Source organism: Cupressus sempervirens, chromosome 4 (assembly GCF_028749045.1).
Source record: "Cupressus sempervirens isolate cs-2001-9-10 chromosome 4, ASM2874904v1, whole genome shotgun sequence".
Classification (NCBI taxonomy): domain Eukaryota; kingdom Viridiplantae; phylum Streptophyta; class Pinopsida; order Cupressales; family Cupressaceae; genus Cupressus; species Cupressus sempervirens.
In genome coordinates this window covers 265104876-265132361 of record NC_143121.1, presented here as the reverse complement: position 1 = coordinate 265132361, position 27486 = coordinate 265104876, and positions in this window count along the sequence as shown.

Sequence of the window (27486 nt, the reverse complement as noted above, 5' to 3'; positions counted from 1 at the left end):
TTAAACTCCTAATTCACCACCCCCCCTCCCCCCAGAAGTTTACCTTTCCTACTTGTAATTCCAATAGCTTCATCAAACTTTTTCATATAGGAAACTGTTCCTTGTATACCTTCAAACTATTTGCTTACAAGCACTAATGTCTATGATACCAATTATGGGAATGTTTAGAATAACTAAGAGGAAGGGTGAATTAGTTATCCAAGGTCCAAATGTAGAAATATATTTTTTCATTAATTAATAGATTCATATCAATGAAACCATATCACACATGCATCCATTACAACATCCAATACTTTAACTTACTAGTTCATTGTCCCAGGTCAAAATAACTCTGTAGAAATGTAGGTATGAAATACCAAAAACTCATTCACACAATTTGAAACAAGAATTTTACATGGAAACCCACTTTTGGAAAAACCACTAGTAACATGCTACCAATTTTCACTCTTTTGAAGTGATGCCCTTTTAAAGGTCAACCTTGATAAAGGTTACAATTCATAATATTAAATGTGACCTGGTTAAAGGATCTCAATCACCCTATTAGGAGTGAACCTTGTTAGAGGACTTTACAAAGTTCTATTCGAATTTCACCTGGTTAAAGGATTTAGAAATGAATGTTAGGTCAACATTAATCTAGAGGATTTATCCAGACTAATATAGTTATTATAAAGTAGTAGTAGGACTTGATCTCGTAATAAAGGACAACTCCCTTGCAAATTATTGTTCTCTAGTTCAGTCCTCCATTCTACTTGAAATTTATCCTCTTTCTCCATGACAACTTGTTCACCCTTCAAGCATTCATCCTCTTAAGCCTTCTTTCTTTGTGTGTAAATTGTAGACTCTTCTATTCAACCACCATATGGAGAAACACCCTAGACCTTTATCTTCCTTATGCTCTCACATATTACTACTATTTCTTCTATCCCACTATCTCTATAAATAGAAAATTTAATTATTTTTCTATTTAAACAAAATTGTCCATTCTAGGGTGAGGTAAAATCAAATTTTTGTATCACTTTATCATTTAATCCCTTCTAGAAAATTCTTCTACAACCCCCTTGAATTCAACTTCAAATGGTTTAACTTAAATTCTATGCCACTATCTCGTCATAAAAATCTTCCACATGCTTCACACAATTCAAGAAATCAAGTTTTATGGCTTAGATTTGTCAAATATTTGAGTAAACTCATTTTATCTTCACTCAACATCCATACTATTCACTCGACAATAATAGAGTTTTGATGTTCAACCAACACTGGATTGCTGGGCATCAACTAAGTCTTCCTTTCTTAGTCACTACTATTATTTCCCTGATGCTTAGCACATACTATTTATCTAATGCTCGAGAAAAACTGATTTCGACTCAGCTTGAAGTAAGTGTTTTTGCCTTTCATTGTTGTCTTAGCAAGGTTTGAAAGACAACTTTTTATGAAAATATTTCTTCTAGGCTTAGCTTAAGTAACCATTTACTTTAGCCTTAAGTAGATCAATGATACATAATATCATGAATGTCTTAATTGATCTTAATGCTCCTTTTATACACCTAATAAACCAACCTTTTTCTTGGTACTCTTGTTATCTTATCTTCTCAAGTCCTCTTCATCAATCAAAAAAATGATATCATTCAGACCAAAAAGAAGCTATCTCACTAGCAAGTACTAAGTTTGACATCAATCACAAAACAATGATTGTTCCCTAATGGGTTCCACACTTCAAACAATCCATTTTCAACATCATCAGCCATCAGTGACAAAAATAAGGGGGAATTACATGATGATTACATATTTTGAATGGGAAATGATCGCAATCGAAATCTTAGATCAAAAGAGTCCAAATTTAGAGATCATAGTTCAAAAGACAAACATGGTGGGTCACTAAAATAATTAGAATAGTTAAGAGTCATGTACATAAATGCATTTTTATATTGTTTATGATTCATTTTCTATTCATTTGCCAATTTTTTTGTAGATTTATAAGAACTAAGTCATAGGCTTAGCGGGGTACTATACTTATCATTATAATGATGTAATCATGAAAAAGTATTTTTGCCACTAATATCAAAGGGGGATATTGTTGGTATCTCTAACTATTGTTGTCTATTAGTATCAAACATTTAGTCATCTAGGTAGAGTATGATGGGCATCACTATGACTGAGCTACTCTACCTAGGTCAAGTGATATAAAGAATTATAAATAGACTTGTATATTTTGAGCTCTATAGGAGCTAAGAAATTCTTTGTTCACTAAGTTTTTTTTGTATAAGTTGAGATTAATGAGTGTTGAGTAGTTTGAGTATGTTGATTTATGAGTTACATGGAAGGTGTCAAGCATAGTAGAGATCAAGCATTAGCATTTTATATAGTAAAGGCTAAGTATCAGTGATAGTAAGTGTTGAGTAATTCACAATTAACATTTGAGTTAGGAATGATGCAAATTTTGAAGTAAAAATTTTTAGGCCAAAATGGGCAAAATATTTTATATTTTTAGAGATTTTTATAGAGACTATTATATATTTTATGATGTATACTGAGAGGTTGGGGGGGGTGGTGTGGGGTGGGCTAAACCAAGATCTATAATACTTAAACCTTTTTAACAATTCTTTAGTGCATTCACCACTCAAGCATAGTAGGGACCATGCATCAACAACATATAGAATAACACAAAATTGACATTCAAGTAACAAATCATGCAAAATTTGAGGTGAACTATTTTAGGTTGACATGGGAAATATATATATAAAATAATTCTATAGGTTGAAACATAGGCAATTATGCATTTTCTAATGTGGACTACAGATCCATAAGAGCTATGATTAATCAATTAGATGAAGAGGAAAAATAAGGAAGCATGAAGTAAAATCTTTCAATAGAGAAGATCAAAACCTATTATGATATGGTGAGAAGGAGTGAGCAAGCTATTTTTTAGATCATAAATTAGATCAAGTATGATAGTGTGAACATTATAGAGGACGCTAAAGATTTGAGTTTTGTTATTGCAAAACAAAGGTCCAAGTGATCTTATCAAGAAGTGAATGATAGTAAAGCTATATCAAATTAGAGATTAGACCAAATTGAAAAGAGGAGATCCAAAACTTACTTTTTAAAGCAGTCTAAGGATTAGGTACTAAATTATATTTAATAGATTGAGTCAAGTATAATCTCTTAATAGATATTTATCAATATCTTAACCTAGTCCTTAGTTTTTTGTATGTGTAAAATCCCATCATAGGATAAGATCTAACATTCTTAACAAACTTTAATAGAAAAGACACCTAATATGGTAGATCATCAAAAGTGATCAACATTGTAACCATAATAGGTTAACTTTATCACTGCAATAGTGAAGATTTGTGAGTGTCATCTATTGGAAATGCTTTAGAATAACTGAGAGGGGGGGGTGAATCAGTTATTCAAGGTCTAAATGTCTAATTAAAATTTTCCACCAAGTATAGTGAGCCCATTAAACTATTCATTCATCCAAGCTTAAACTTTCCTACTTAGCAAGTTACCATAAATCAACATGCAAGCATAATACATGAAGAATCAACACATAACACAATGATTTACATGGAAACCCAATTTGGGAAAAACCACTAGTAACATGATGCTCAATTCTCACTCTTCTAAAGTGATGCCCTATGAAAGGTTTGCCTTGTTAAAGGCTACAACACACTGTTAAATGTGACTTGGTTAAAGGATTTAACCACCCTATTAAAAATGGGCCTAGTCAGAGGACTTTAGAACATTCACTTGGAATGTCACCTTGTTAAAGGATTTACAAATGGCTATTAAACCAACCTAAGTCCATAGTATTTTACCCTAACTGATACAATTTCTAGAGAGTAACAATAAGGGGTTTTAACTTGATTACAATTCACAACTTATCTTACAAATTTTAGATCTCTATTCAGCTCACAACATTTGCCTGGCTTTCAATCTCTTTAGCTCTAACCACTTGTTCTCCTCTTAAACATTGTCTCCTTGAATCTTGATGCTCAATGTACTAGTGCAATCATCTCTCTTTGACCACTTATCGAAGAATAGTTTTTGTGCTCTCTTCTTTCTTCTCCATAATGTCTTCTCCTTGACACCCTTCAACAACTCTTGTCCCTTTGCATATGACTCCTTAAATAGAAATATAGAATCTTCTTTCCCACTCAATTCTTTCCTCTTTTAATTTTTGTTTGAATGGATTAGGTAGGATTCATTGAATCTAACCTATATCTTGTTCCTTCTAGAAACATCTTGAAGAATCCTCTTGAATTCACTCAGAAATAGATTATCTAAAATTTTGTGCCTCTAAGTCATCATCCTTATCCTCCATCTAGTTCACAAAATTCAAGGCAACAACCTTGTTCGCACAGATTTTGAAAATCTTTGACATTTAAAATAATGTAGTAGCTTGGCACTATTGAAATTCTGGTGTTTGACACATATCATGTTACTTGGCAATAACTACATTTTATTGATGCTCGACACCTACTATGGATTCACTCGACATCCATTAAGTTTTTCCTGATGCTTTATAGTGCAAGTTTTCTCAACACCTAAATACACTTGGCTCCTTCTATATCACTTGGAACACACTAGATTTTCCATTTGCTCAACACTAACTAAAAATTTTCTTGGGTTGAAGGAGCTTACTCGATTCTCACTAATGAACTTAGTTAAGCTTTGCAGTCAACCATGTTACAACATATACTTCTAAAGTTTCTAAGTGTGTCCAATCTTTGTATCTTCAAGTATACTATCAATACATCATTTTACCATTGTCTTAATTGATCCTTGCACTTCATTACAAAACCATAACTCAACATTTCCATTAGGTTCTTTTTGTTACATCTTGTTGATTAAATCCTCTTCATCAATCAACTAAGTGATAGTACTTAGATCTTATAAGCAATTTTCATTCCAACAAATAGAAAAATTGACATTAGTGACAAAACAATTATTGAAAACATTCTGTATCAACAATCTCCCTCTTTGCAATCAATCTTCTTCTTACAATGATCTTTTTCAATTAGATTTCCAGCAATCTCCCTCTTTGGCATTGATGGCAAACTAAACTGATCAAACATCAAACCAAACTATTGAACCAAGTTATCAAAATGCTAACTAGGTTAGAACAGTAAGTCAAATGCTAAAAAGAAAAATGTGTTACCATCTATTTTTCACTTCTGCCTTTCTGATCTGTATCTTGATTACTTTACTTCTGTTGCTCCCTTTTAGCCATTGTTTCCTTTTTCTTTTCATTGTTCACTTTGTTCTTGTGGTACTTCTGACTCCCTCTTTCATTCTTTCTCCCTTTGTATACATTGTTCATGTTCTTCTATTTTGTTATTAGCTACTTCTTTGTTTATCCAATTGAATGTCATTGACCAGTTTCTACTCTTTGTTCTTTCTCTTCTAATGACTCTTTGCTCTTTCTCCTCAAATGTTTTTGATCAGTTTACTACTTCTAACTCCCTCTTTCATTCTTTCTCCCTTTGTATACATTGTTCATGTTCTACTATTCTAGTATTAGCTACTTCTATCTTTATCCAATTGAATGTTGTTGATCAGTTTCTACTCTTTTCTCTTTCTCTTCTAATGACTCTTTGCTCTTTATCCTCAAATTTTGTTGATTAGTTTACTTCTTTTCTCTTTCTCTGATGGGGACATGACCCAAGCACAAAATGGACACAACAAGAAAGGGAAAATTGTATTAATTGTGTAAATATGCTATTACATTTAGTACAAATAAAATAGACTTCAAAACATGCCCTAAGGGCTTACAATAGTATAAGTTTTGAGATAATTTCTCCTTTTAGTACCCCCTCTCAAACTCCACTCCGAACTGCCTTTTACAATGCTAGAAATGTTCTTAAATAGACCCCGGAGGGTTAAGGATTAGCAATACATTCTAGAAAGTGCTAGTTGGCATCCACCGACCAAATAGAAGGTTCTAGAAGTCACATTAGAAGTTGGCACAAAATTAGAAGAATCCAAAAATGGTAATGAAACTTCCGAGAGGCATAATTTTTGAACCGTAGCTTCGATTGATGAACTGTTTACATTTCTAGAAATCTCTCGAAGCGCTCTATAGCCCTATGGACAAGCTTCACGCATCCCCCATTTTTTGGCTCTATTTGAGGTCATTTAATTCCCCTAACCTAACTTTGAAGTATTCTTAGGAGGTCTCCAAAAACTGAAATATTGTGATAACTTTCAAACCGTGGGGCCTTTTGACCAGATTCTTTTTCTAGAATGCTCTAAATTACAATTACAATCATCTAAAAAATTTAAACCTTCTAGTTCACCAAAATGATGGCTCCATTACATTCTCCTTTTTTTTGGCATTTACATGTATTCCAAGGTGTTCAAATACTCTATCCTAGAACACTGATAGTGGAACTGTGAGAGTTGGAACATTTATTTGACCCAAATGGGTATCCAGAAATGAAAACACATGAAATAGAAACTAAGTCTAAGTACATTTTTTTGGGTGACACAGGATTGCCCTTATACCTCTGGATGCTCCTGCATCATTCTCCCTCTTTGAAAAAAATGTCAAAGACATATTATTTCAGCATCTTATCATGCAAGTATAGCATTTGCAGGTACTCCAATTTCTCCATGTGTCACCTTGCTTCAGTACTTGGATTACTTTAGGTAGAAATCATAAAGTAAGTATCCTCTGCATCAATTCACAATATTTTAACAATCAACTCATTTTATGTAGGGAAATCTTGTTGCTACTTAAGTAGCCTTGGCTAGGGGTATCACCGCTAACTTTCCTCTAAGATATTCAAATACATCTTTAGGTAATACTTTTGTGAAGATGTTAGCAATCTGTTCCTTTGAGCTGACATATTCCATTCTCACTTTCTTTTCTTCCAATAATTCTCTTTCATAGTGATACTTAATTGCAATATGCTTTGTTTTGGCATGCATCATAGGATTCTTTGATATGTTTATGGCACTTGTGTTATCACAATAGAGTATCATAGGTTTAGTTATCTCTTCCTTCATACCTTGCAATAGATGTTTGATCCATATAATATTGGTGTAGTTGATAGCTACAACAACATACTCAGCTTTTGTTGTGGACTGTGAGGTACAACTTTTCTTTTTGCTGATCCAAGTAACCAATCTTTTTCCTAAGAAAAGTGCTCCTTCATTGGTGTTTTTTTTATCATCAATATTTCCTCCCCAGTCTGCATTAGTGTAGGCTCTCAACTCAAATCTTTCAATGCTCTTATAGTATAAGCCAAAGTCATATATTCCTTATAAGTACCTCGGTATTATTTTTACTACCATAAGATGATTTTCTTTTGAATTTGTAGAAAATATGGCCACTATTCCAACAACTAATACATTGTTTGGTCTACTATGCACAACATACTACAACTTTCCAATCATTAATTTATACAATGTCTAATTCACTTCAACAGACTCATCATTCTTGGATAGCGTATGTCCTATTACCATTGGTGTACTGACTGGTTTTGAATTTTCTAACCCAAATGTCTTGAGTATCTCCTTGATATATTTTGATTCAGTCACAAATATAACATACTTCAGTTGATGTACTTGCAACCCAACAAATAATTTCATTTCTCTAAACATTGACATTTCAAACTCATGTTTCATTTGGTCAACAAAATCTTTGTGTAATGCCTACCCTCGTTTACCTTTTTTCTGGACACATTGTTACTATTATTGTCAGGCTATGTTAGACTAGTTTTATGTTGATGGTTAGTAGTATTGTCTTGAGACTATCAGACATTATGTTATGGATTCAGTTGATGTATGATGAGATTATTTAGACTCTACATTTCATGTATGCATGATGATCATTACATTTCTTTTAGTTATTGATGATGATTTGTTAGATGGTTTATTATCACATGTGTTTTAATATGGATACTTACCCCATACTTGTATGTGTATGGTGTGCATGTTTGTTCTTATGTATGGCATTTTTGATGTGGTTAAGGAAGGGAGTCATAGTCACCTAGTAGTTGGGATCTACACGATGCACCACTTCTTCCCATTGCCTGTTTAGCTTAGCATTGTGTATATTGTATGTATACGTGTGGTTTTTATGCAAGTTACAGGTACCGACTATCAACTTCCCTGAATTGCCAGGATGAGCATGCCCTATCACACTATCTCAATGGTAAGAGAGGGGAGATAAATTCTCAAGTCCAAATCCTAAACCCCTAAACCATTCGTCCTAGTGAGGTAGGACAAGTATCTCGATATTTTACCTTCTGAATGTGTTAGATGACATAATTCATTATTTTTAACCCTTTAGACTGATTTTGTATGGATTGCTCTATGATGGGTTTTCATATTTTATCTTGGAGGTCTATGGTGAATTTTCTATTAATTAAGTCTTAAATAAATAGATTTGATTAATAAATTAATTATTTGGGAATAATTAATATAATATCATGACCTTTGATATTTTGATTATAATTAACTAAATAGAAATAAATTGATAAAAAAATTAAATTAAAGGAATTAAAAATTAAAATTAAAAATAATAAAAATAATAATAAAGTGCTAAATAATAATAATAATAATAAAAGTTATAAGCTTGCGTAGGAGTAAACACACCTCTTGATTGCACATATGTCAACAACATAGGAGTTAGTGCACCAATTAAGCACATGGTGTCTACAACCTTATGACTCATCTAGAAGTTTGAAAAAGACTCATGCTTAGTTGTCAACACCTTCTGGTTGTTTCTAGAGACATTCTAGGTACTTCTTGAGAGTTCTTTATATTTAGGCACTCCTAGAAGCTTAAGGAGGGCGTTTGGAGAACGTTTTTGGAGGACTCAGGAATGTGAGACAAGGAAGGAGCTTGCTCTATAGATTCTGAGGAGAAGCACATTAGCATCAGTATCCAGGTAGAAACTTGTGATTTTGCCTATGTTAATTCTACTTGTTCCATTTTCTGTCTTCTTCGTGTCTTCTGAGTATTTTCTGAGGATTTTCATATGCATAGATCCGATGAAATTATGGAGCTAGGGTTAAAATTTATAATCAAACCTATTAGAAGAATTATTGGGTAAATTTAGAGAACAAATATTTTATAGGAAAATTCTTAAAAATTGGAAGCTCTTTAAAACAAATCATATATATGTTCTCTGTAGAAATGTACATGTTTATATATTTTTCAGATTTGCATACATATATATATATATATACATGTATGTATATATATATATATATATATATATATATACATATATACATATATATATATATATATATATGTATATATATATACATGTATATACATGTATATATATATATACATGTATATATGTATATATACATGTATATATGTATATATATATATATGTATATATGTATATATGTATATATATGTATATATATATATATATATATGTATATATGTATATATATGTATATATATATATATATATATAGAAAGAATCGAATAATAAATCGCAGTGGAAAAATATATTTATAGAACCTAAATTTTGTTTTGCATCTGCGAAAAATGATTCAAAAAAAAATGTTATAAAACAAATTTATATAAATTTAGGGTGGGGCGGATTGCACCCACCCACACCCCCCCCCCATACCCCATGCCTTTGATGGTCGTAGGGTACCTGCGATAGTAGTCACATAAAATGATGGTGACACTTTTTTAAATTCAATTACATTTTATTAAAAAATGTTTATGGTATATATAAATCTCATCCACTTTAATATATCCAATATCATTATTAATAATATTAAATATTAATATTATATATATTATGTATATATATATTATATTAATAATTGTTAAATATTATATTAATAATAAATGAGATTTTATTATTAGTTTTTCTTCCAATGAAATTAATTATTTTAGCTATTCATATAAATTGAATTCAACTATGAAGAATAGAAAATATTAAAGAGATATTAATAAAGTTAGTTGGTTATTAATTAATTTAATTAATTGTAGAATTAATTAAATTTAATTTATAATTAAGTTATATATAACAAAGACTTTTAAGTGATATGGTTTTAAGGAAACTGCGAACTATCTTTTTTGTAAGTTGATGATTTTATGTTTTACTCTAAGAGATAAATGGGTTAACTTGTAGATTAAATGAAGAACCTTATACACTTGAAATATATTTGAAGATGAAAACTGTGACCTCCACACTTTATTCTACTATGTAATTTTCAAACAAACCCAAACTTGTGCTTGTATTTGTGTTTTCTCTATGCTTCTTGTTTTGGGTTTTTGGGTTGACTAGTGTTGACTAGTTATAGGAAGTCTACCAGAGGCTCGGGGGTTATGATTGTGATGTCTTGATGATGTCTCTATTCTGATCTTTATAAATCCAACCATGGTTATGTGATGGTATGCTCTATGAGATGCTTGTATTTAGTGACTGTTATTGCTTTTCAGTCTTCTTGAGTGAAGCTGGGTTATGTGTATCTAAGACACTTGACTTAACCATTTTTGAGTCATCAATAAATTGTCTTTGGATTACTTTCTAGTCATATGATGGAATTGAAATTGTTATTTGATTTTGATGTTGTATGTTGTGACATGTTTTAACTCAACCATTTTGGACTCATTCGATTAGTATTATTTTGAGATATTTTTGATTGCTTGTTAAGAACCAATAATTATTGTGATTATCAGGGATACCTTTAGTTGCCAATAGAGAACTGTTGTGGTCATGATTATCTATGGATTCTTTTTAGTTTCTCATGGAGATTTGATGTTTATATTATGGATTATATTTTGGTGACTTGTGATTTAAGATACCATGAGCTTAGGGTAGGTTATCTACTTGTAGTGACGGGAAGTGGCTTGCAATGGGGGTCGGGGCCCTAAGAGGCTACCAGGGTAACTCATTGTAAGTTTCCTTAATAAGTGAAAACATTCACACCTAATACTAACTAAATGAACCTAAAATGATAATTGTTTTGTTCTCGCCCATGCCTCGAGTGCTAGTATAGACTAGGATGGGAGTAGAGAGAACGCTTGGTTGCAACCTTGAATTCTATAGTATGTCTCATCTATATGAGAGGATACTAGTGGCTACACAGGGATCACTAGGGGGCGGGGGTGTATTGGGAGACTATCAGGATAGCTCTAGCATGATCCATGTGATGACACTTTCCCGCTTGCATAGTAGGTTTCCTACATGTCTTGAGTGCCTCTCGGATTAGATGTCAGTTTGTGATTGGAACTTTTGAGTTAGTATACTTTTAGGATTCCTGAACTTAGAGAGTTATTGTGTTATGTATTTTGATAACCTATTTAGGACATGAGATTATCTCCTCAGCATGGTGGGAGTGGACCACTTAGGTTCCATGCGGTTGGGCGGTAGTGCTTTTCCACTCTTATCATTTAAAATCTGTTTGAGACACCGTAGCTGATGCATTCATGATTTTGATGGTGGAAATGTATCCTTATATTAATTATTTACACATGTTAAATGATGATATCCTATGCTTTACTTTGTATGTTAGATTAATTTTTGCATATGATGTAGTATGATTTAGGAGTGACATTCCTACTATGTTAATACCGATGATCTCTTTGGTGATTTGGAATGTTATGCACAGAGGAATGGCTAGGACCCATGATGGTCTAATGATGCTATTAATGGTTGGGAGGAACCTTGCAATTAGATATTTATGTTTGATTACTTATGGTTATCTCTTATGATGATGTATCATGTAAGATGTATGGTTTCATTTATGTTATTGCATCATGGATTAGAATAGGATGATGTATTTTATTTCACATATGTATATTCTTTTATGCCTTTCATACCCTGTGACATGTACAGTGGATGATTGAGCAATCTGAAATGTAATTCTAAAAGGAAACCTATATATTGTTTAAGTACGTTAGATGTATCATTATTAATTCATGAGAATGTGATGTTAGATTAATAGTTAGTTTAGATGTAATTCAACGTTAAGGGATCCATAAAGAATGTAACCTGTTATGTATGTATGTTATGTTTACTTTTACTTGAATCATTGCTATTGCTTCCATTGTTATGTATAAGTTGTAAGTGGTTTTTACTTTCATGTATTAAAAAAAAATGCTACCAAGCTTAGTGAAACTTTAGGTTAATTCTTTGGATCCCTTGGCAGGGCATTACACTTTGCATATGGCATCTTTACATCCAAATATTATGTCATCAACAAAGATTTTAGAATTCAGAATCTCTTTACCTTTTTCTGCCTTGATATATAGGTTGTTGTTTTCATTTGTTCTCTTTAATCCTATCTTCACAAGATATTTGTCTAGTCTCTCATACCATGCTCTAGGTGCTTGCTTCAAACCATAGAGTTATTTGTGTAGTTTGTAGACCATATCCTTGTTGTTGTCTTCAAAAAATCCCTCTAGTTGTTCTATGTAGACTTCCTCTTCTAGTATACCATTTATAAAACTGGACTTTACATCCATTTGGTAGACTTTGAAACCTTTATAAGTAGCATATGCAAGTAGTGTTCTGACTCCTTCCATTCTTGCTATAGAGGCAAATGTTTCCTCATAGTCCAATCCTTCTTGTGCATAACCTTTGCAGAATAATCTAGCCTTATTTCTTATGATCTCACCATTCTCATCAAGCTTGTTTCTAAATACCCATTTGCTACCAATCACATTCTTACTAGCTATTCTAGGAACTAGAGTCCAGGTTTTGTTCTTCTCAATCTAATCTATCTCCTTTTCCAAGCTTTATACCAATTATCATCTTGTAGTGCATCTTTCACTTCTTTGGGCTCAATCTTTCTTAGTAGGCATGATTCGTTCCTTAATTTGTTCCTTGTTATTGGTCTGGCATCCTCGTCAGCAATGATTTGCTTTGTACAGTGATGTTTTCTCACATATTTGGAAAGTCTTGGTTCTATCCTTCTTTCCATGTTTGATCTTTTAGCTTCAAAGTCACTATGCACATCACTTTCAAGTATTTCACCATCTCTTCCATGTGTACTATTTTTAGAATCAGAATGTTCATTTTTTTCATTCTATAACTCGGCTTCTAAATGCAGCTAGACATTCACTAGCTATGACTCAACTGATACTAAGATTTATTGTTGATTTCCAACTTGATTGACAATATCTTCTTCAATAGGCATTCCTTCATAGAAGTATACAAAAGATTTGTTCTCTTCTAGTTTCTTAGATTCATCAACTTGGACTTCTACATGCTCATCAAAATTTACATTTGCACTCTCCAATCTTGTTAGTGTTAGTATTAAAACACTTATATGCCTTACTTCTACTAGAGTATCCAAGGAATATGCTTCATCACTTTTTGCATCAAACTTTCCATTTCTAGTATCTTTAAGATATTAGCATTTACAACCAAATATTTTGAAATGTTTTACATTAGGTGAGTGACCATACCATAATTCAAAAGGTATTGCATTTGTACCTTTCTTGACTTGAACTCGATTCAGGGTGTAAACAATAGTACTTACAACTTCTCTCTAGTACTTCAAAGCAACATTTTTCTCCATCGAAAATGTTCTAGCATGGTCTATCATTGATCTATTCCTTCTCTCTACAATGCCATTTTGAGGTGGAGTTCTTGGTTATGATGTTTTTCTTTTAATTCCTTTATCATTGCAAAATGTTTCAAATTCTTTTGATGTGAAATCTCATCCTCTTGTTGATCTCCAACACTTCAGGCTCTTTCCTATTTCTTTCTCAACTTTGGCCAAATAATACTTTAACATTTGAAATGCATCAAATTTTTGTTTTAAGAACATTGCAGTCATCATCCTGGAGTAGTAATCTACAAACAACATTATATATATGTCTCCCTGGTAGCTTTGAACTTCTATTGGACCACATAAGTTTGTATGGACTAGCTCTAATACTTCTTTGGGAGTGTAGGTTTTTCTTTTGAAACTTGACTTGGTCATCTTCCCTAGTTAACATTGTTTGCACATTTTATTTTCAGGCTTATTCAGTTTTGGCAAACCTCTGACTTTTTTCTTTTTCCTGATTCTAATTAGATTGTCAAAATTAACATGATATAGTTTTTTATGCCATTGCCACACATCATCAAGTTTTACAATGAGACAAGTTGCATCTTCCATAAATAGGTAAAATAGATTACTCTTAGTCATCAGATTTCCTATATTGCCTATTTGTGACACACTCAACAAATTATAGTTCAATCCTTCAACATAGTATGCATTGTCACATGAAATTTTCTCTATAATTTTAATAGAATATTTTCCTTTGATTTGACATGGAGCATCATTTCCAAATCTAACACTATTTCCATCATACTAAGTAAAGATAATAAACTTACTTTTATCTCCTATCATGTGATGTGAGCATCCACTGTCTATGATCCATTTTTCATTCTTGCTCACATAGATTGCCAGTGTTGTTGCCTCATTTTTATCTGATTCATCCTTCATGGCTAGATAGACTACATCATCCTTCTCATCAGAATCCCCTTCAACAATGTAGCATCTTTTGTCTTTGTCTTTGTAATCTTTGCTATCATCTTCTCTTTTGTTCTTGTACTTGTTTCCTTCTTTGTAGTTCTTTTTCTATGTACACCTTGTAGCAATATGTCCTACTTCATTACAATTAAAGAAAATGATAGGCAACTTACATTTGAATTTACCTTTGCCTTTGTGAAATCTTCTAGCCAATAATGCTTCTAATTGTTCCACATCTTCCTCATCAGTGTTGCTATCACCTGATACATGTTTTCTTTTTCTACTCTTCTTCCTTGATTTCACCTCATTAGTGTCTTTCAATGTTAGCTTGTTCTTGAAAGCATATTCAAGATTCTTAGGTCTATTGTTATCAAAGTGGGACAACTCAAATGCAGTGAGTCTTCCCACTATACCTTCAAAAGTTAGTACATTTCCTAGTATACATCTTAATTCTTGGATGGTTGAAACTCTAATAGCATAGATAGGGAGAAAATTTCTTAAGTATTTGCTATTGACAGTGTCATCTTCCAAATGATCACCCAAACTCCTTATTGCACTTACCACTTCTTTTATTCTAGAGGCATATTGGGTAGCATTCTCACCTTCCTGCATTTGCATGTCATCAAACTTTCCTCTGAGCCTTTCTCTTTTTGCTCTTTGAACATTTTGATCTCTTTCATAGATATATGATCGGGCTTTCCACATCTTTAATGCATAGTCACATCCCTTGATGTCATCAAATTCAGTATAGTTAAGTGCAGAGGCAATCTCGACCATTGCCTAATTATGCTCCTTCCTTTTGTTCAAATAATCAATTGAAAGGGGTTCAATTGATTTACATGTTCCATTGCAACTGAGGTTTTTGCATAGTCACCCATTGATCCAAGGTGCAACTTCATTAGACTTTTCCATGTAGTGAAGTTATCTCTATTGAGCTTGGGAACTTCTCTCCTAGGCATCTTGATCTTCATGCTTCTAGTACCTTTAAACTAAAATCAGCAGATGGCTCTAATACCAATTGTTAGAAATGCTTTAAAATAACTGAGAGGGGGGGTGAATTAGTTATTCAAATTCTAAATGTCCAATTAAACTTTTTTTCCAAGCATAGTGAGCCCGTTAAACTATTCATTCATCTAGGCTTTAACTTTCCAATTTAGCAAGTTACTATAAATCAACATGTAAGAATAACACATAAAGAATCAACATATAGCATAGTGATTTACGTGGAAACCCAATTTGGGAGAAACCACCAATAACATGCCACTCAATTCTCACTCTTCTAAAGTGATGCCCTGTGAAAGGCCTACCCTATTAAAGGCTACAACACATTGTTAAATGTGACTTGGTTAGAGGATTTAACTACCCTATTAAAAGTGGGCCTAGTTAGAGGACTTTAGAACATTCACTTGGAATGTCACCCTATTAAAGGATTTACAAATGGCTATTAAACCAACCTAAGTCTATAGGATTTTACCCTAACTAATACAATTTCTATAGAGTAACAATAAGGGGTAATAACCTAATTGCAACTCACAACTTATCTTTCAGATTTTAGATCTCTATTTAGATCACAATATTTTTTGGGCATTCAATCTCTTCAGCTCTGATAGCTTGTCCTACTCTCAAGCTCTATCTCCTTGAGTCTTAATGCTCAATGTACTAGTGAAATCATCTCTCCCTAACCACTTATTGAAGTAGAGTCTTTGTGCTCTATTCTTTTTTCTCCTTGATGTCTTCTCCCTGACACCCTTCAACCATTTCACAATTTGGCATGAAAACAAATCTTGCTTCTTGTCTTATGACTCCTTAAATAGAAATTTGGAATCATCGTTCCTACGTGATTCTTCCCTATTTTAATTTTGGTTTGAGTGGATTAGGTAGGATTAATTGAATCTAACCCATATCTTGTTCCTTCTAGAAACATTTTGAAGAATCCTCTTGAATTTGATCAAAAATGGTTTATCTAAAATTATGTGGCTCTAGCTATTCATCATTATCCTTCATGTAGTTCACAAAATTCTAGGTAACAGCCTTGTTAGCTCAGATTTGGTGAATCTTTTACTTTTAAAATAATGCAGTAGCTCAACACTATTGAAATTCTAGTGCTCAACACATACTATGTTACTCAGCACTAACTACACTTTACTAATGCTCAACACCTACTGTGGATTCACTCAGCATCTATTAAGTTTTTATTGATGCTGAACACCTGAAGTTTTCTCGGCACCTGAACATGCTCGACTCCTTCTATATCACTTGGAACACACTAGAATTTGCATTTTCTTGGCACTAACTAAAAAAGTTCTCATCTCAAACTAGCTTGGTCAACACTTCCTGATGAACTTAGTTAAGATTTGTAGTTAACCTTGTTCCAACTTATACTTCTAAAGTTTCTAAGTGTGTCCAATCTTTGTATCTTCAAGTATACTATCAATACATCATTTTACCATTGTCTTAACTAATCCTTGCACTTCATTACAAAACCATAACTAAACCTTTCCCTTAGGTACTTTTTGTTACATGTTGTTGATTAAATCCTCTTCATCAATCAACTAAGTGATAGTACTTGGATCTTATAAGAAATTGTCTTTCCAACAAATAAAATTTTTGACATCAATGACAAAACAATGATTGAAAACATTCTCTATCAAAAATCTTCCTCTTTGCAATCAATATTCTTTTTACAATAATCCTTTTCAATCAGATTTCCAACATCATCCCCACCCTAGTGTTACCTTCACCTTCGAGGGTTTTTGGGTAACCAAATCTTTCTATTATGTCTTTACATTTTGTGTGTGTGATTGATTGGATTAGATCTACATATTGTTACAATTTGATTTTACATTTTATGTTATCCATACATTAGATATGAGATGATAAATATGCTAAATGTACTGAAGTTGTGTTAAAAGACGAAAATGGTTTAAGTGTTACAGATCTTGATTCACCTTACCTCCGCCCCCTACTATCTTAGTTTCCCAATAAAGACTTCCAACAACTTGTTGGGCTTTTCCTTGGTTTGTACTCTTCTTCTTATGCTTGAAACCTTATCACTCTATGGATTATAGTATATGATATCCTATATTGTTATTTTAACAATATAGATTGATTATGCAGTCTACTCCCCACGTATCAAATATAATATCATTGAAATAGGGTAGAAATCTTGAATGTATAGGCTAAAGCTTTAATAAAAATATGTTTATGTTCACCTTCCAATCTTTCATCTATACATGGCTATTTTTATTCTTTATTAATTTCTTCTACTCCCAACTTTTAAAATTTCACTTAATACATCCTTAAATTTCTTTCAAGAATACTTCTCCTTGTGAAATACTGGATAAAGACCCTACATATATGTTATGACCTTTTTATTATTTGGGGTTTTTATTCTATGTTGGATACAATTTTGTAATTGTGTGTTACCTTTGATGTTACACAAATGTCATATTAGTTGGCAGACAATGCTTACTGAGATCACTTGCGCATTGAAGGAGATTATAGCAAAAAGCAGTGTTAACCGAGTTCTCATTGTTAACAAAGGAAAGATAGTTAGAATCAATGTCTACTAAGTTCACTCAATTGCCAAAGGATTTTTTCAAGTTTCTAGTGTTAATGAAGCATCTATTGGTCAACACAGGAAATCATTTCAAGATCAGTGTTTATCGAATAGGGTCAGCCAATGAAGGATTTTTTTAATTTAGGATATGAAGTTTAATTATTTCAAGTAGTATTTCTAGCTGACCATGGTAATTTTTATTGGTCATTATAACTTGTAAATGAGTCGACAAGATAATATAAATGGTATATATGAAAGGTCATGTTGAGTTTCTAATTGTATGACTGAGTATGCAAGTGTATTGATTGTTTGGAGAGGAAAGTATGAGTGAATTTGAAGGATGGTTAGATATCACTGAGGAGGAGCAAAGTTATATTTGATTAAGAAGGATCTAGTATGAAACAAAATAGAGATCCATTGTCAGTAATTTATTTGTATCTCATTCATGTCATTTCATTTTTACTTTCTTACCATTGTAGTAATGATTCAAAAATCTCTTAGCAGAGTTGGTTTCACAGCCAGTTATAAATCTTCTAACAAGGTGATAGTTTCATTGAATTGCTCTAAAGACTTCTTGCAAGGCCACTCCTAACAAGGTGATTAAATCCTCTAACAAGGTCACACCTAATAGTGTGTTTTGTAATCTTTAGCTAGATTGGCTCCTAATAGGGCTCACTTCAGAATAGTGAAAATCTGTAGCTAGTTACTTGGTGGTTTTTTCAATATTGGGTTTCCATGTTATTTCTTTTATGCTTGCATGATAATCATTGTGAATGTTTATGATCTTTTAAAGTATAACTTACACTACATTTACCGAGTTACAACATTTTAAGTATGTTTACCGAGTGACAGCAATAAATAGTTTTATCAAACATCTAATGGATTAGTGGATTTTTTTTGTGGTAAATGATTCACCCCCCCTCCCTCGGTTACTCCATCTACATTTCCAACAATTGGTATAAGAGAATTTGGTTCTTGCAAGAAAGGTTTCAATGAACTAAGATAAAGGTCAAGATGTCTTACTAGAGAGAGATTCCAAGGCTTAACAGAGATAAATTTTCAGCATAGTAGGGACTCATGAGACTTCATCTAGCTTCCGTTGGTGATTTATGATTGAAATAACTTGATGAAGAGTATAAAACTCTTTTCGGCACATTATTTATTGGAGATATTGCTGAGAAAAAGAACCATAACACCATGATGATAGACATTGCCTGTACTCTAAGCTATGAATAATTTGATGATATCAAGGACTGCAAAATTTCCTTTGAAATGTGAAACAAACTAAAAGGTATCTATGGTGGTGATAAAAATGTGAGCAGAGCCAACGCAAAAAGCCTTAGAGGACAATTTGACCAGATGAGAATGAGAGAGGACAAAAACAATTCCAAATATGTTGAAAGAATCAAAGCAAGTGTCAGTACAATGAAAGCTTCTGAAGGAGAGATCAAGGAAGAAACTATTATAAGTAAAGTTCTTAGAACATTGCTTCCCATTTATGCAATTAGAGTATCTATTATTCAAGAAAGAAGATGAGAGACAAATCATAAGATAACTTTGGATACCTTAGTAGGAAGATTGACAGCCTTTGAGCTAGATAACTATGACAATTATGTTTCAACTTCCAAGAATATTGAATTTTCATTCGAGGCCAAGCTTTCACTCAAAGAAAAAGGTGAGAAAATAAAGGAAACTCAGTCAAAAAGTGAAGAAGAATTAGAGAAAAGTTCTGATAGTGACCTTGAAGTTGTTGAAGCTCTACTTGCAAGAAAATATTCTAGAGGCAGAGGAAAGTACAAAGGTAAAGTTCCCTTAATCTTTTTTTCATGTGAAGAAGTTGTCATATTGCTGCTAGGTGAGAAAACAAAGATAAGGATGAAAAGAAGAGTAAGAAGTGTAATGGCAAGAAGGATTTCAAATCATTCAAGAACAAAGGTAAGAAGACATGTTTTATGGCTAAACATTTTGATAACAATGAAGATGAAATAGTTTACATTGTTGTGAAAGATGAATCTAATAATGATAAAGAAGATAAGATGGCACTTATCTCTCAAGTGAGAAAAAATGATACATGGATCATAGATAGTGGATGTTCATATCGTATGACTAGTGACAAAACAAAGTTTGAACACTTTGAAGGCTATAATGGTGGTAGTGTAAGGTTTGGAAACCATGAACCTTGTTGCATAAAGGGGAGAGGCCAAATCTCATTAACCAAAGAACTTGTATGTGACAATGCCTATTGGGTTGTGTTGGCACTAAAAATTGCGCGGTCAAATTTTAGCACTTTTGCAAAAACCAAGCCCTATAAATGCCCTTTTGATGAGATTGTACCCGACTGTCAGTATGAGGCCCCTTAGGTGTTTAATGTTTCTAACATCATCATTTTAGTGAGTCTACCTATTCTATGAAGATAAATCATCATTTTGAGCTGTTTGGCAAAGTCCTGTTTCGAGCTAGTTTCAAATCTGCATTTTACACCAAGTGTCAAACAGCAATAAGAAGCCCTTTTTATGTCTTAATATCTTGCACCCATATTTGGATCATGACTTTCCACTTTGGGAGAGTCTAGTGTCTATAACAGAGAACCTATGTTTCAATTTTTAAGTCATTTCAAATCCATTTGACTAGGTTTCGAAACCCTCAAATTTGGTCATTTACTATTTTGTGCATTTGTGTAGTTAACAATTATGGGAAGCCCTGTTCAACCAATGATATCTATGACCCAGTTGATCCAAATGAAGAATTTATTTTTGCACTGTGTTCTAGAGATCAGACACTTCATATGTTCCAATTTTGAGATCATGACGAATCCATTTGGTCAGTTTGCTAACATGATTAAAAACCCAGTTTACATTGTTTTGTTATGGCTAAGGTATTCAAATTGATCCATACCCCTGTTCGGCATGTTATAACTTTCATCTCGTGATTGGTGAGCCTAAATGGATTATATCATTGTGTTGTCTCCTAAAAATCCTTGAAGTATGCTAGTTCCCAAGTCATGAAAAATCCATTTGCATAGTTTCATATGTCCACACATTTGCCAAAAATTACTTTTTGACACATTTTTCAGTCAAAATTTCCAAGTGCCTGTTTTCAAAAATTTGCCAAATGTGCCCTGTAATTCATCATGAGCCCAAAACATGGAATTATATTCTCTTCATGGCAAAGAACTTATATCCTAGTTATCAGAACCCCAAGTGATCAATAACCCAATTTTATAATGCCAAACCCGAGCCCAGTTTATGTTTTTTAACATTGTTTGCCTGCAGGGTAATTGAAGTATGGATGTTCGGCAATTAAAATATTTTTACTAAAAAATTATCATGGGCTAAGAATTTGCAGTGTTATAGAGTGTGCAAGATTGAACACTTGTGCCATTTTTTATGGCCTAATTACTTGATTGAGTTAGTTTTTACAGCCACCTGGCAGGCCTCCTGACACAATTTTCAAAATGGTGTGGAAATGATTAAAATGGAGTTTTAAAGTAATGTTCCTGTGATTGTTTTTAATTCCAATCATTGCAATGGAGTCATGGGATAAGTACGAGGATACCAGTTGTTTGAAAGGAAATTTTTTTTTAGCTAGACCTGCTTTGGAGTCCAACTAAATTCTTTAGGCATGGATAAGTAAGTAAGTAAGTGGGTTTTATAGTCGACAACACTATGCCATAGTTTTTGGGTTTACATATGGTCACAGTGATATGGGACTACCTCGTACTCTTTTTCAAGAGGCGCTTGGTGCTACAAACGAGGCGTACATACCCTACCCCCCAGTGGGATTTGAACTTGTGACCTCTCTTTCAAGAGTACAAGTTCTCCACCACTAGGCCAACTTGGGTTGTACAGGCCAACTTGGGTATTAAATAAATATTATCATAATATTAAATAAATAAATATTATGATAATTAAATATTAAATAAACATTATCATAATTCAAATTATGATAATACATGATCAAAGTTCTTAAATACATTGAAAGCATTTCTACATGATGCCAACATGCAGGCTAATAAAAACTAAATTTTATATTATGGGAGCATTCAAGATAAGTCTCGATCATAAGTTATTTTCCAAATGCGAGATATCAATACCGGTTTCAATGAAAGTTTTCAATGATTTTTTGAGTCCCAAAAATGTGAATTTTCAATATCAGGGCAAAGCACTTTAGTATGGACATGGACAAGAACATATCCAACAAAATTGTGTAGATTTGAAATAATGATTAAATCTATTATGGTTCTATGGTCCCGATAAAATCCAACATTGAGAACCGGTGATGGCCTAAGGAATATATGGTGAAGTATTCACATTTCAAATATACTGTTGGTAAAGGAGTAGTAGTGAAGAATTTTAAAGAAAAAACATTTTGTACTGTGTTAATCTCTCCAATACTTCATCTCTTAGTAAGTGTCAGATTAAAAATTGAGGCAGAGAACACAAGAATTTAGAAGCCCGCATGAAGAATTAATAAACATCAAAATCTCCATGATCAGTTCAGACTTCTATTCTAAAGTTTCTTGTAATAGATATATGATGGCAGAGCAACAATGAAAAGGAAATTTGGTGATGTAGAAAAATATTATTAGGCTATCTTCTCAAATTCCTTAGCACGTCATTTGTGAATTTAAAAAACTATTATTCTTGAATAGATTGGAATCATTTTGAAGAAATATCTTCTGGTTGTTTTCATCCATGCAAAGAAATGTAAATACATCGAAGCCCCTTCTTGGTTTCTTTTTTTAAGAAACCTATTAAGTCAAGGTTATGGGAAAGATCACGTGGAGTAAAGAAAAAGAAGAACTGATCAGCAACCAAGGGAACACGTGCATAAAAAAAGAAAACTCACATCATGTTTAGAGCTAGCTAAGAAAAGATTATAAAGCAAGGAACGCCCGACGTTTCTTGGTAAATTCCATGTCAAAAGTAGTAGAACAAAGCTGCAGGGAGCAATGGATTTTCATATGAAAAAGGGAAGTAGTCCAAATAAAAGGTGCCATTGTGAAAGGAAAAGTGGCAGTCGAATACAGCTAGAACACACAAATCAGACGGAGACCTCCACAACATCCTTCCATGGCAAGAAATGCAGGCAACGACATCCATTTTTACAAAGAGAGATACATGACAACGAAAAAGAGCATCCAGGTAGTAGATGGAAGTTTTGTCCCATATGCTTGAAAAAATGTTTTTATTATCCTTTAAAAGCATGGGCACTCAAGCTATTGGTGTCTTCAAAATGACACGCTTTTTCAAGAGGATGGTCGCTACGTGGGATGGGTGGATGATGTCAACCAGCGGGTGTGAGTAAAGCATAAATTTTAAATAAAGTTTCTCATACGCTGACATGGTGCCAAAACTTAGATCACACCAAACGCTGACACATGGCTGCATCCGACAACGTGCACATCCCCGCATTATGAAGTTGTAGGTAGTCAAGTAATGCGGCAAAGCTCATTTTCGACAAGTGGCAAGAGTGCCTGATCAATGATGACAAGGCAGGTGATGTGGCTCGGCCAGGGATGAGGTAAGTGGTTGATAAAGCAACTGACTGGCCAATCAGGGGATGCCATGTGGCAGCTTGAGTGGTGCCCAATGGACCCGAAAAGGATAGAGAAAAATCTAAGGAGTGAGAAGTAATTTTAAAATTGTTTTTCAAAAAACTTGTCTCGTTCAGATTTTTTAAATTTTTTTAAAAGGGCTCATATTATAAAGTTTGAACTTTAGACAAATTTAAATTTTTGAAAATTAAATTTAAAAATGAATTGCAGACAGAGTTCTACCAGGAAGGCTTTCTTCAAATCAAGTTTTTGGACATTTCTGGTAGGCTCACATAGCAATGTTATATACTGTTGGAATCGAAAAAAGATGCGATATCCATTTTTGGAACTTTTTTTTGCATAGAACGCATTTGGTTCATGCTACATGAGGTTTTCTATCAGAGATTGATTTGTGTGTTTTGAGTGGTGTTTTGAATCACTAGTTATAGGATTCAGTGAAAAGACACCTAAAATACACTTAGTAACTTTTGTGTCTGATTATTTTGTATTTTTATGGTGTTTTGGCTAAATTTTGATTAGTTAGCATGTGTTTGGGTTCAATTATCAGATTTCATCATTTAGCTAAGATATTTGGAAGTCAGTTAGAGTGTAATGATGAAACAAGATCAGATCAGAATGCAAGATGGAAGGAAGAAATTATTCAGTTATAGAGGATTGCATTTCAAATGGACACTTGTCACTTGAAGATTAGATCCAAGATTATTTCCATTGCTATATCTTACTATCTTTCATTCTTTCTAGGGGTTCCAATTTTTTATGACTAAGAGACCATTCATGGTTCCAATCTTGAGTTCTCTCATATCTGTGATACCATTTTTCTTAGTGATTCTTCTTGTTATGAACAACATATTGTATTCCTTTTGAGGCATTTGTATTATACAGTCATTCTATGTGTATCTTTTGAGTTTTTGTATGTAGATGTTGTATTCTTTTCAATGAAATTAATATAAAGAGCCTCATCTTTTAGTCTCATTATTATTCTCATCTCCTGCTGTGGTTATTTGCAATGTTCTATGTTTAAGAACTAAGAGCTTGAACCCAGTTACATCCCCTTAAGGTTGTATATCAGAATAGATTTTCTGTTGGAACAAAGCTCCAAGTAAATGCTTGTTTATACTGATAGGATTATAGGTTACACTAGAAGGATATCACCATAAGTACGAGAGTTTTAATGAATATTGATGTCTATTTGCAAGTCAAGAAGATAGACCATATACCTAAATATATGAGTATATTTCAAGTATTCATCTGTATGTAAAGATTCAGTTAGTGTCCAATGGATAAGGGACTATTCAGCTTGAAGGATGCATGTTCTTTGCTGTTACATACTTGATTATGCTGAGAAACCAAATCAAAATGAATATTATTTTCCCATTTTATGTTTTGAAGAACTATAAGTGTAGGTCATGGCTTATTTGTGGTTACTTTACTTGGTTATGATTAGCTACTATGATCAGGAGACTTACCATCAAATTGTAGAAGAATATTGACCATATCTGCTATGGAGGGTAGTTTTGTAATGAAGTATCAAGATAAATTAGACAAATCCCTCAGGTCTTCCCACCTTGGCTTTGTAGAGCCTAAAGTGAAGTGAGTCCTGATATGACTCTATTAATTGGCCCAGAACTAAGATTTAGCCTTGCTGAATATAGGATTTAGCTCTCCCTTAGGCATGTCACTAGTCTTTGTTTCTTGGTATCGGGTTTAAATCTACCTGGTATGTTCTTTACCAAAAAAGAACACCAACAAGATGGCGACTATGCTGGGGAGTCATGAAGAAATTCACTAATAAAAGTACAAAGATCTCTGGTGTAATATATTTTAGTCCAAAAATTTGCATACTCATTTTTGTATGCAAGGTTTTATGTTTTCCAATCAAGAATGTGTTCTTTCACTTTGTTAAGGGTGTGACATTCCAAGGTTGTGTGTGAGTTTTCAAATACCTGTTATAAATTCTGGACCAGCTTGTTGTCTTATGCAAGCTAGGAAAATCTTTTCTCATTTAATGAGTGGTGACTCTAAAGTATATCTCTGCACCAGTGTAAATTTTTGAAGTGAAGGGTATTGTGAAAGTTGTAACAGTTGAAATGCACATTTGAAGAAGTTATCTTAGGTCCTTGGCAGTGGTTGAAAGAAAAGGGTGATGTTGTGCAAGGGTTACTAAATCAAGCATGATTTGAATCTACTATTATTTGAAGCATTGAAGTAGTTGCAGGCATCCATTTTGAGAGGTATTTTCCACTTTCATGTGTTCTCATTTACATGAAAGTAAGATTTCAAAAGTTTCTCCATCAAAAGGTTTATAGCATTAAATAGGAGATTGGTTTAGTATAGTTCAACATGCTTTGTGGAAAGTAGATTCAGCAAAAGTGTTTTATGTGTCAAAGTGTGTTTGAAGTTTTGAATTGGTAGAAAGAACTCCAGATCTGTTGCAATTAATAAATTCTGAAAGTGTCTAATGGTGAATGAGTCTTGAGTTTGAAGAATGTCGAGTTTCATCTCATCTAGTATGCAGCCTATTACTGAAATTTTTAGATCTGTTTCTACCAAGTGGTACATGCCATTGAATTTTAATGGTATTCATGGTTTCCCAAATATTATGCCTTATGATCTTAGAAACTATTTACCTAAGTTTAGTAGAAACCATGAAAAATCAGCTAGTCATCATGTTCAGTTGTTTAGTGACTTGGTTGGTGATTTTGAAATTGCTCATGAAGACATTCAGATGAAATTGTTTGTTCAGACTTTAGAGGATGATGCTAGGGACTGGTTTTTGTTCCTACCAACATGTTCAATTTCATCCTAGGATGAATTACTGTTAGCCTTCATGATGCAGTTTGGAAAAGAGTAAGCATCTCTGATTATTTTGATAAGTTTTTGAAAATTCAAATAAGGAATCGTGAGTTAGTTCTTGAATTTAATATCAGATTTGCAAAGGTTTTAAATGAAATTCCTGAAAGTTACAAGCCGGATGATCAAATGTGTTTAGTGGTTTATCTCAGTGCATTTGAAAAGAAGATGAGCTATCTGTTGAGAGATAAAGAACCTAAGACATTGCATCAAGCATTCATGACAGCGATAGAGATTGAGAATAACATAAAATATGGATTAACCAGGAATCACTTCTCTAGAAATATTTTCTGACAAGATGAGGTGCAAAGCACAAGTCAATGTCATAAGGAGTGTTTGATTTTAGATCAGCAAATAGGCACGCCTGCTGTTGTAAATAGTTTTGCTGAAGAGTCAGAAATAAAAACATGTGAACATGAAATCTCTTTGTTGCAAACAAAAAATGATTCCATTCGTGTTGAGTTGAATGCACATGTTTATGGTGTTACAACAATGAATGAGAGAGTTGATTCACTTGATGAGTTATGCATGCAAGATATAAATCCAGTCATTCATTTTCCCATTGATGATTTTCATTGTGTTGAAAACATAATAAATCAGGAAGAGGAAAGATATTTATCTCAATATGAGGATGAAGAACCTGGAAGTGATGTATCAAGTGATAAAGATGAAATTGCTGATCCGACATATTGTGAAGAAGCATCATGTGAAGACAATGGTGAGACTTGTTGCTCAAGTCAAGAAGAGGATTGTGATAGTACATATGTGTCTTCATGTGAATCAGATGCTGATTGGGAAGAAGAAAGCAATGACGAGAGTGAGTATTCTTATGTCAGTGAAGGTATGAATTCTTTTCTTAAATCTGAAAGTGAATATCTAGTTCAGAATTGTGCAAATCAATTTGAGGTTAAAAGTGGTGAAGAAGAGTTGTCTACACAATATGAGGATAAAAGGATTATTTATAAAGATGAATTGGTTAGTTGTGTAGATGAATGTCTTGAAGATACATGCAGTAGTAACCAGCAGTATAGAAAAGATTCTAAGGTTAATGCATCAGCACCTAA